An 11,539-nucleotide genomic window follows, 5' to 3' on the forward strand; every position below is an offset into this window, starting at 1 on the left:
ATGTTTGGTGGTAGGGGGCAAGATCCTGATAACTTGTGGTCATTAAACATCCCAGGGCCCTTCCAGCATTTCAGCTGCAAATCAGATCTTTATTTAATTTATCCTCAAAATTGTTGTGTTGTTTGCTATGTGCTATTACACAGCTGCCATGTTTTGCCCAGAAGGTCTCTCCTCAGTAGTGTTAAATGAAGTGGTCCCTACATCCAGTTTGTCTGAGAGTTTGCCAAGTACTTTGGGTTCCTTCTTTGCACTTCATCTGCAAAAAGCCCAGTCAAAACATTTCAATGTATTATGGCTAAAATGGGGTCCAACCCTGAGAGGTGCTGAGCATAAATGGCAACGGGACAGGCAGTTGCTTAGCAGGCCTGGAATCTGAATCACTGAATTTACACCTTGATCGCATCAGAATTACAAATCTCTCACTCCATGGAAATATTTGTTAGAAAGATTTGTTTGCCAACTAGCCTCTTATTTACGTGACACTCTCAGCACCTCATAATTATCTTTTATGCTCCCTCATTTTATTTGCTTTATGCCTCTTAGGCTGTAAGTATAATGAGTGGCTAAGCGTCTAACAGCTCCTGAATATTTCTGTAGATCTCAGAAAGAATGCTATGTCCTTGTTTCCTAAAGATGTGCTGGCTGAGAAGTACCTGGTACTACAGATGGCAATACAAAACCTGACAAGAATATGGAAATAGCTGTTCATAAAAAGAATGTCTAGCACAGTTTATAACATGAGTGCCAGGATGCAACAGATTGCCTTATGTTGTATGATGAGATATAGAGCCTGGCTTTACCTGGGCTCCAATTTTATGTTCACCCACAACTTTACTCAGTTCAACATCAAAGTATCCAACTTGTAGGTGCAATCAGGGTATGTAGGTGTCCAAGTGACTTGAATTGCAGCTGCAAAAATGGAAGACAACTTCTGAAAATCTGGCCCATAAGGATTAACCTGATAACGCTAGGATTAATAGCATAAACATATTATGTTACACCACAAATGTCAAATGATATTTCAAAGTGAGTTATAGCCAGCTACAAGTAATTTCATTTACACTTCGAGGAATGTTTTATACCAATGTTTCTTAACCTGCACCTATAAGATGATGTTAAGTGGGGGCCAAAGAATTCCTTGTAGGAAAAGTTGGATCTTCCTTCCCTATATATACATTGGGTGCTTACTATCAGCCCTCTGTTGGGTTATTTTTTTCTGTTCGATGGCTGATAGAACATACAGTCAAATGGAAGAGTCCCTCTCCTTTCCTCAGTCATGGTTGGCTTAGTAACATCCTACATCATGCCTACTTATCTAAGGGGCTTCTTGGATGAGATGAAAGATGCATCTGGTCCTTTGACTCCATCATGGCCCATTCTCCAACCATTGTACAGTGATGGAAGAACTCAGGGATGCATTAGAGGCAGAAACAGCTTAAACACCTCCCACTATCTGCCTTCCTGGCTCTCCTCACAGACCATCCATCATCACTGGGCTGCATTAGAAGGCTGAAACTTGATAGGAGCTGAGGCACTGCCTTTCCATGTTCCTTCTTGAGAAATTTGCTCTCATGGTATAAAGGTCTCACAGACAAAGAGCTTTCTGGGGCCTGCTTGACATAAACACCTTTCCTGATCTGCCTTCCTGGCCATTATGCCACAGAAAAGGTCAGCTCATTGACTTAGCTCCTACTTAGAAGCCAGAAGTGGTCCCCACATCAGAGGCATCCTAGGGCAGAGCCTCGGCTTGTGTAGATTGTCACGGCTCCATATGTTTAAGCTCCCTGACTCCAGAACAAAATGGTCAGCCAAACGTCGTGACTGGTTGGGTTCCTATTTCATTTTGAAGAGGGATCAGCTGAACAGAGGAGATGCTGTGCTTGAGTGCAACTTTAAAGGGAACCTATGAATGACATGGTCTGTCTCCTGCCTGACATCTTTAGAAATGATTAGAAAGCATTCAGAAGGATGGCCAGCACTCCAAATTCAATTGCTGTGGTGCTTCTAGTTCAGGGGAGGCATCTGACACGTTTTCATGACAAGAGAGATGAATCCTAATAGGAGGGAGATAGATTCTAAACTGGGGCATCTGGATCACATTCTGCAGTGGAAGATGGTGTCTGTTTAAGGCACAAAGTTGTGGATGCAATAGGGCCATTCTTATGGAGCCTTGATTATTCAGAGTGTGCATGAAAGACTGGAAATGGAAACTGTCTCTGGAAACAGTACAGTATTGCCAAGCCCAGCATTCAAAAATCATAAGTCAAGCCCCCCCCCCCCCATGAGATTTTAAAAAAATAAATTGGGAGTTCTCTTTATTTCCCTTCTGGTTTCTGAGCCTGTAGGGTACAAGGGGGACATATTTTCAAAGTTTTCTTTGCAACCATAAGGGTTAGAAACTTACTTTAAAAAAAAAAATAAGCTGAGATTCTCACATAATCCCTACGATTCCAGGGCTTCCAGGAAAACACCAAATATCACAAGACTTGTAATTGTTGTGGAAAAATGACCACGCGTTGTGTTTGGATCAGAACACCCTTTTCTCCTTCCTCCAGGTCACAGATACAGTTCATCTGACCCTACATACAGTTCACTTGACCAAAGTTTAGGCCTTATACTATTTTTCCTCCACAAAATATAATTGTGAGATTTGGCAACACTGGCAGTATGACAGTGAAACTAGTACAAGTAATAAAGACTGACAAAGATACTGCAAAAAGTTATCCTTGCAAGTCTAAGGGTTTTAGAAAACTTAATGTCAGATGTCATTGTATTAACTGAGAAATAACATTGTATGTGATCATGTAATCAAGACTTCTTTGGTGGGATTTTTTATTTACAGTTCAGAAACACAGTAAGAGAGAGAAAACAAAATGTGGGAGGCACATTACAACATAATCAAGAGAACAGAATCACTATGGGGAAGGCACCACAGACTATAAGAAGGTCTATATGTACAGTTAGAGAAAGCAGGTGACCTATCTCATAGAAAAGACATTAAATTTAACTGCTCGCTTGTTTTTCAGGGATTGTTTCAAATTTGCCATACCTCAAATGCTCCTACATACCCTCTAGTGCCCATACAGGAAGTGCTCATAATCCTCTTTTAAGTAAAGGAGTAAAGATTAGAAAAAACAACCAACCAACCTTGGCATTACAAGATATGCCAATCCACTGCTAATCCACACTGCCTTATATTCCTTCTTTTCCCCCTCCCTGCAATTGTACATGGCCTACCACCTGTATTGTAAGCTCCCTAGTGCAGGTACCATGAATGTTTACATAGCACCTGAAGCCTTCTGGTGCTACTTAAATAATAATTATAAATGCAACCACAATCCATAGGCACAAGAGTGTACAGTCCAGTTTGAACTTGCAACCTTGATGTTTCTTGATTTTTTCCTGCTTAACTGTGCTGCCTTAATATTCTGGGGGGGCGGGAGGGGGTGTTGTATGGAATATAAATTACATTTTTAGGCCTTTGGTAGGACAGTTTTAAAAAATATGTCAGGCTTTACTCTGAGAGGCTGTGTATGGTGAATATTTATAGTAAAACTGATTTGCTGGTTTAAGATTAACAAATTAGAATTTATGTTACACTTCAAAATATTACTGTACCATTTTTGAGATGCTGCCATGGAGACGGCAATATTATCATACTTCATATTCACATGCAGTCAGCAGAATTCCCCATCCTTTACTAAAGTGCCTTTATTTGAGTGAATTCCAGTATCCTGATTTTTTTTCTTCTTCTTGTGCAGCCTTCTGGCTGTCTGATGGTTTGACTGTCTCTAAGTCTCTAGCAAGGGAGCACTGCCAAATACCTATTTAATTTGTTAAGATATTGTTTTACTTGCCTATCTCCTTGGCACTATGTATTCAACCCAAAACTCTCCAATGTGGTGCCTAAAATTAGTCATATTTGGAGACATAATAAGTGGTCTGATTTTGCAAAGCTGCTGAATGCTCACGGGGTCCCACTGATTTCAACAGGGGTTGTGGTGCTCAACTCCTCTGAAAAATCAGGCCATTATTTTAGAATAGCTAGATCAGCTTCTTGTCTCTCTCATCCTCTCCCTGCCCCCTGCCATTGGCCACAGCCCCTTTCCAGCTTCTAAACAAACACTGCCCCTCTTTTACTCCCCCCCCCTTAGCGTTCCTCCTCCCACCCACCCCCACCAAGATAATTCTTTGAAAACTAGCCAGTCCTAAATAAAAAGAGTTAAAATCCATCAGGATTAGCAGCATTTTAAGGGTTAATAGAAGGTGTGTTTGTATGTTATTTTTCTGTTGTAATGCCTGGTGTATTTCCCTTTGTTCCATTACTGTATGCCCCTTCATTATAGCAGAATATCATCAATGCATTTATTCAAAAGTGGCCTCATAAAATATCCATCCTGTATCATGCTGGTCCCAGTGGGCAGCAGCCATACAATCTTCTCCCCTACATAATGAGTGCAGCAGAAATCAGGACAGCCAACTGAAGCTGTCAGACAACTGCACTGATCAGACACCATTTCCGTTCCTATGACATCCTCAAGGCTTCCTAAAATAAGGGATTACAAATTTCTTAACCAAGAACTGAGGATATTTGTTTCAATGAGACAGGTTTATTCCAGCTCTAGGGAGGCTGCAAGCCCCAAGCTGACAGGATAAGACTCACGATGATATTTAGTTACTCCTCATGCATTTTTATATCTGTGCATAAATAGTATGGTGATAAGAACTATATAAGCATCTAAAATGGGCTGATTTTTACTATCAGATGAGCCGATACAATCTGTGCATTTACAAACTAGCATCTTGACCCAAACCCTATTGAACTCAGTGGAGTTTTTCAGCTGGGCTCTGGTTCTTCTTCTGCAGTATCAGTCTGATCTTCTGAGTCCAATGTTTTCTGTAAACACCTTCACAATACAAGCTCTGTGGGGCTGGGGTTGTCTTCTTTGTTACTTGTTTGTACACTGTCTACCACAACAGGGACCCAATCGCTGACTGAAGTTCCTAGGCACTACCAAACAGGAATGGTAATAAACATATAATCCAGTCTCAGTTGGATTCAGAGTACTTGGGGTTCAATATTGCACCCATTGAAATCAGTGGGAGTGCTGCCATTGACTTCAAATCAGACAGGATCTAGCTCTACAGTCTGGTATTTTTTTTGTTATTATTTATCATGTGTAGGGTTGACAACTTTCTAATTGCACAAAACCGAACACCCCTGCCCCTTCTCCGAGGCCCTGGCCCCACTTGCTCCATCCCCCCTCCCTCTGTTGCTCGCTCTCCCCCACCCTCACTCACTTTCACTGGGCTGGGGCAGGGGGTTGGGGTGGGGAGGTGCTGGCTCTGGCTGGGAGTGTGGGCTCTGGGGTGGGGCTGGGGATGAGGGGCTTGGGGTACAGGAGGGGGGTCCAGGCTGGGGCAGGGGGTTGGGGTGCAGGAGGGGGTGTGGCCTCTGACTAGGGGTGCAGGCTCTGGGGTGGGGCCAGGGATGAGAGGCTTGGGGTACAGGAGGAGGCTCAGGGCTGGGGCAGGGGATTGGGGTGTTGAGGGGGGTGCAGGGTCCCGGCAGCACTTACCACATCTCCCAGGAAGAAGCCGCCAGGTCCCTGCAGCTCCTAGGTGCATGGGCGGCCAGGGAGGCTCCATGCACTGCCCTCGCACCCGCCGGCGCCACCCCTGCAGCTCCCATTGGTCGCGGTTCCCAGCCAATGGGAGCTGCAAAGTCAGCACTAGGGGCAGGGGCAGTGCGCAGTGCCTCCCTGGCTGCCCATGCACCTATGGGCCGCAGGGACCTGGCGACTGCTTCTGGGAGTCATGTGAAGCTAGGGCAGGCAGGGAGCTTGCCTTAGCCTCAGGCCCCACTGCTGACTGGAGCCGCCAGGGTCCCTTTTCGACCAGGCATTCCGGTCGAAAACCGGACACCTGGCAACTCTAGATGTGCTTTGCACACTACACCTTTCCTGCAGTGTCTTTACATCTGGGGAGTTCTGCTGTAATTTGTTCTCAATAACAGCCATAAATTGGCACAGCCTCATTGTTTTTGTTTGCCACTTAAATGTTATTGTGGTGGAAGGGAAGGCTCTAATTTGGTGGGAAGGGCCTGGCACACTGTATAATTTGCTCATGCTTCTCACATTCAGTGCTGCATTTCTTCTTAATCAGTGAGTCACACCTTCTGTGTGTCAGCCACAGACAGATAAAACTACAAGGTTTTCCCCTGCAATGATAGTGAAGATGCCCTGGAACAAAACCTTTCATTTTTGGAGTTGCCACGAATAGAACAATTTGCTGTTAAATGTGAATGCTTTAGGCTGGGGTGGTACTTGCCTAACCTCAGGTAACGTGGATATTCTAGTAATTGCCGCGGTTCCTACCCAAGCTTACAACACATATCTCTCCAGTGTGGGGAAGTGACATTTTGTCAGCTTTGCTTAAGTGACATCACATCATGGCATGCAACACACATTGATATGACCTAATACAGTAGGATGTAGGACTTGCGCCAAGTCACTGAATAAAAGGAAAACCGTTTTTACTTTCAATAGAGGCATAAACCTGGGAGTTTTAACGACTGTGCACACTACAGTAATTACACTTATATTATTATATGCATGGTTTTGGATGCTTTTAGGGCCAAATAAAGCCTATACATCCTATGTTGTCCTGCATACTTAATTTACAGTACAGAAAAGCAGTTAAACAAATAGTGCACTAACATTAAAGAATGTCCCCTGCTTTCACACAGTAAGTTGTTCAAAGTTCATTTTCTACAACCTGGACCACAGCCCTGGGGCTGGTGTAACTATGACAGCTGTGGAGCCTTCATTACATCATCACAAGGGAAATAACAGGAGAGAGAGGGACAGAGTCAACCCCATAACCTAATCCCAAAGCTCCCCGCTTGCCTCAGCCCCAATCTTCTGGCTCCATCACTGATGTGAGATAAACCCCCTAGCATATGCAATTACATTTTGCTGTCAAAACAACAGATGCAGTATCAATTACATGCTGGTGGGGGATGTGATCCACGCCTAGCTGTTAGACATCTGTAACAGGAGCCTGGGTGTGTTTGTCAAGGCTGGGTTGCAGAATAGAACATGTGTGTGTCCTTGGAAAGAGTGCGGTATGAAAGGGTAAAGTAGTGATCACACATGAATAGGGCAAATATTCTGCAATGAGCTTAGCTCCACATCAGAAGAAGCAACTCTGCAGCTTTTCTTGCTTTTATAAAGTTACCATAAAGGTGAAACTATAGCTGAAATGCATGCAGAACCTGTCACACCATAACTCTGTTGTGTTTCTCTGCCTTCACTTCCCTGTGCTGTGGTGACTTGGTAAAACATATAGCAAGTATTTAATACACACTTCCCTAATTTCACTAATATAAACAAAGCAAAACCCCAAATTGTAATTATATCATGTAAAAGAACAACTGTTGCCAATTAGTTCTAGACAAGAGATGGCTCACAGCCAACAATACTACAAATGTGAATGTGACAAAATAAAACAAATATTGCAGATAAGCCCAAACCAAAACCCCAGATCTGAGCAGCCACGTCCTTAGAGGTGCTCAAAATGTGGATCCAAGTCCAAATCTTATGGCTTCATTACATCTCTAATATGCATAGCAAAAGGTGGAAAACTGTCACTCAAACTCAGACAAAAATGAACTTCTACTCAAATGTGTAGTATCTAAACAAATGAAGTCCATCAAAGTGACAAAGCCACTGCTTCCATCACAATAACTCAGGCAATTATCCTCAACTGGCTAACATGTTTAACAGTTCATTGAGTCAGCAGCTCCAACATGAAATCAGCCCTAAAGTAGCTGCATTGTCTCCAAGCAAATTGTGGGCAGACAAGCCCCCTTCCCCTACCTGACCAGATTCCTTCATATAACTACATAACTACATCACCTTTTCTCTCTCTCTCTCTCTCTCTCTCTCTCTCTCTCTCTCTCTCTCTCACACACACACACACACACACACACACACACACACACACACACCGCGAGCAACATCGTTATACTGATGTATGTTTATAGTGTAGTCCTGGCCATAGAAGGGATCACTTACACCTGTAGTGAGCCTGATGAGCTAAGGAGGTAATTAGCTCGCCAGCTGGAGAACCCTGGGAAGAAAGCAAGCAGTATAGAAGGTTGATCCAGGGACTAGGAAGGGGCCTCCATTCATCTGCTGCTATATTGTGTTGTACCTGGCGCTTAAGGAAGAAACAATGATAAACACACTTGGCGAAGGCAGCCTGGTGGGCTGTGCATGCTGTATAATTTACCAGGAGGGCCTATCAGCCTGGGTTTGCAGGAGCTGAAGGGGGAACCCATTCACATTCATAAACCATAGCAACTGGAATGGGAGTGCAGCAAAATGGTCACTGCTGCTTCAGTGCTGACCCAGCATCCCAGGCTCTTTGTCTTTGCTGCTCTGACTCAAGTCCTGCTGAGCAACCTCAGGCAAAAGCATGTGCCTTTCCAGAGAAGGTGTAAGCCTTTGCCAGAGATTTCTAGGCGGCTGGTTGCTGGCTTTCTGAAGAAGTTCCCAGAAATTGCTTGTGCCTAATGTAACAGAGGAAGGATTGTGGATTAGTTGGGGATGGTATTACCACTTGTAGGTATTGGAAGTATTTGGTAAAACATTTACCGTATTAATGCATATAGCTTCCATCTCCTTGCGTGTGGCGTTGTAGGGCCTTTTCAGCAAACACACCCCGTGTGTCTTCACACTCAGACTGCGTGGCCAGGTTTTGTAGATCACCAAATGCATAAAATTTCAGGATGTTGAAACCATTGACCTTCTGGTCTAAAGAAAGCTCTGAGGCAGCTAGAGCTCTGTTGCTGAGCTTTCTGTACTATTTTCAAAGACTGAAAAATTCTATAGATGGTTTGTGATATCATCAAAAGAGCATTGCCTAAAGCCACAGTTACATGGCATAATGGTGATTATTGATGATACACTGTCAGGCTTTCTCAATTCCTCCACATGCATGAACATGTACCTGCAATGCAGGGAAAGCTAAAAAAAACCATAATATTTATTACTGGGTTATTCATATCACCTACAAGACTGAGTAGATGTTCTCTGCAGGTGAACAGGTTGTCCAAATCTCTGGACTGCCTCAACCATGTAGGGGGCATAGCTTTTATTATTGGCACTCACTTTCAGTTTACTAGGGACACAGCAACGGATCTTGTCACAGGGTGGCTGGCCCCTCTAAATGAAGTAGAGCTACATCCCCTGTGCCAAAATAGGTGCTTCCATTTGCCCAATTAAGAGGGCAGCACAGCATCTGGGGCTATAAAGAGACCCAGAGAGAGAGACACATGCACACAGTGAGTCAGAGCTGACCGAGTTGGTCAGGAGGCAGTCAGGAGCAGGATAAGAGATGACACAGTCTGATTGTGGTTCCAAGGAGAAGGCTGAAGGCAGCAGAGCAGTAAGAGGGACTTTCCTGCTGACATCTCTAGAGCCGGAGAGCTGGACCCAGAGAAAACATGAGAGGGCCAGCGGGAGTCAGAGATGCTCCTCTGGTAAAGATGATCTCCCAGCAGAGTCTGTGGGGGTTCCTGCTGGGAAGAGCAGGGTTGCACTCCAATGGGAAGGGTTGAGGTGGCCGTCCTGGCAGAGAGACGGCCGAGGATAGACAAGGAACCTAGGTCTGATGGAAGACACTGGAGTACAGTGAGGATGCTCTCCCAGCTGGGAGGTTGTGGGCTTTCCCACTGGGAAAAGCAGGGTTTTAAGGACTATTTGCACTGGTGATGATATGGTCTATGTTTGGGGACTTTTGTTATGGGCTGATTTGCGCTATTTTTTGCAATAAATTGGCTCCCAGGACAGGTACTATTCAAGCAAGAGAGCCTGTCATGCTGTCTTTGGGTCACCTGAGAAGGGAAACTCAGGCGGGCATGCCTGCTGTGCCACAGCCTGCCATAGGCGGGCACTCCAGGTGGAGTGGCCCTATGACAGATCTCTCCGTCAGTTTTGCTCACTGTCTTAAAACTAACAGACGCAAAGGTCAGTTATCATATTGTCTTTAGTTAATGTATTGCCTCTAGTTTACATACATTCAAGTCACTGCTGCAGTTCAAACTTGGCACTACAAGCACATTCAAACTATAGCTGTTCTCAGTATCAGTTGGCAAGTGTAGTCACTCAGTGTGTCTTTGTTATCAGATATTTGGCTCCTGAACTGGAGAGTCAGATACAGAAGTGCTAAGTGTTGAGCTGTAGGGATGAGACCAATTATTTTAAAGGGCCAGATCCCCCTTTCTCACTCTAAATAGTACCTCACTCCCTATGAAAATGGTCTGAGTGACATCTCCTGATTCATCCCAGTAACAGGAATGAGGGACAGGATAGAGCCAATAGCGCTTCATCTCCTGCATGAACTATTCACACACCCCTGGACTCCCTCCAAGGGGGCCAGGTGCCTGCTGGTTCAGCAATGAGGTGGCAGCAGTGCAGGAAGGAAGATGGGAGCAAACAGCTGGTGTGTCTTACTCACTGCTAGCTTTTACCTTGCTTCAGCTTCTGCAGCAATTGGAGCAGTAGCACTGTGCATATCCCTTAAACCAGCCCTGAGGAATTGTAGAATCCATGACCCCTCACATGAATAACTTTTTCCTGGGGGCATTCTGAGCAAAGTCAGCCACTAAGATCATAAGAACGGCCATATTGGTCAGACTAATGGTCCATCTAGCCCAGTATCCTGTCTTCTGACAGTGGCCAATGCCAAATGCCTCCGAGAGAATGAACAGAAGTATGGTAGGGTACATATAGGGTGCACAATCCTTGAAAGAAGAATAATGTTTGGAAAAGTACATATCAGTTGGAGGGGGTTTAGGGCTTGAAGGTTCTTACTTTGGTATCTTGGTTGTTGGACTGTGCTTATGGCTGACTGAAAATCATTGGTCTGGAATCTGCATTTTTTAAAATCACGGGATAAGGGTTAGTGTGAAGGATAGACACAATGTGGCCCATGGATGGTTAATTTATTGGGTGGTTTCTCTCTTTCTTTCTTTCCTTCCTTCCTAGTACTTTTGGTGCCTGGTACCCAAATAGCAGCACAAATTACCTCCAAGTAGTTGGACAGCAGAACTTTACATTTCCTGCCATGGGCTTTGATTTGCTTAGTGAAGGTTATATGGTGGTGTTCGTAAGCATTCCATTAAGTACTTTAGCATTATCACATGTGATTACTCCTGCCCGCCGTGGAAAGTTGTGTTTCTTGCCTGAGATATGATTTTAAGTTTGTTGTATTATTCATCATTCTATAATATCAGTTGACACTGGCTAGACAGGGAAATGGAACATGAGAATTAATTGAAAAATGAGGACAAAGTATTTTTATGGCGGGCAGAGCATGAGACTGCAATGTTTCAAAGAGGGTGGTATGTAGGTGGGGAAAGATCAGAGAGCGGCAGTGGGGACTCCCCTTTTCATGGATGAGGTACCCTAAATAGTAAAGACTTGGGACACAGCGACAGCCATTTCTGGTGAGACAGGGAGTGAATTTTTTT

Source organism: Terrapene carolina, unplaced genomic scaffold (assembly GCF_002925995.2).
Source record: "Terrapene carolina triunguis isolate 2854851 unplaced genomic scaffold, T_m_triunguis-2.0 Scaffold96, whole genome shotgun sequence".
In the NCBI taxonomy this organism is placed as follows: Eukaryota; Metazoa; Chordata; order Testudines; family Emydidae; genus Terrapene; species Terrapene triunguis.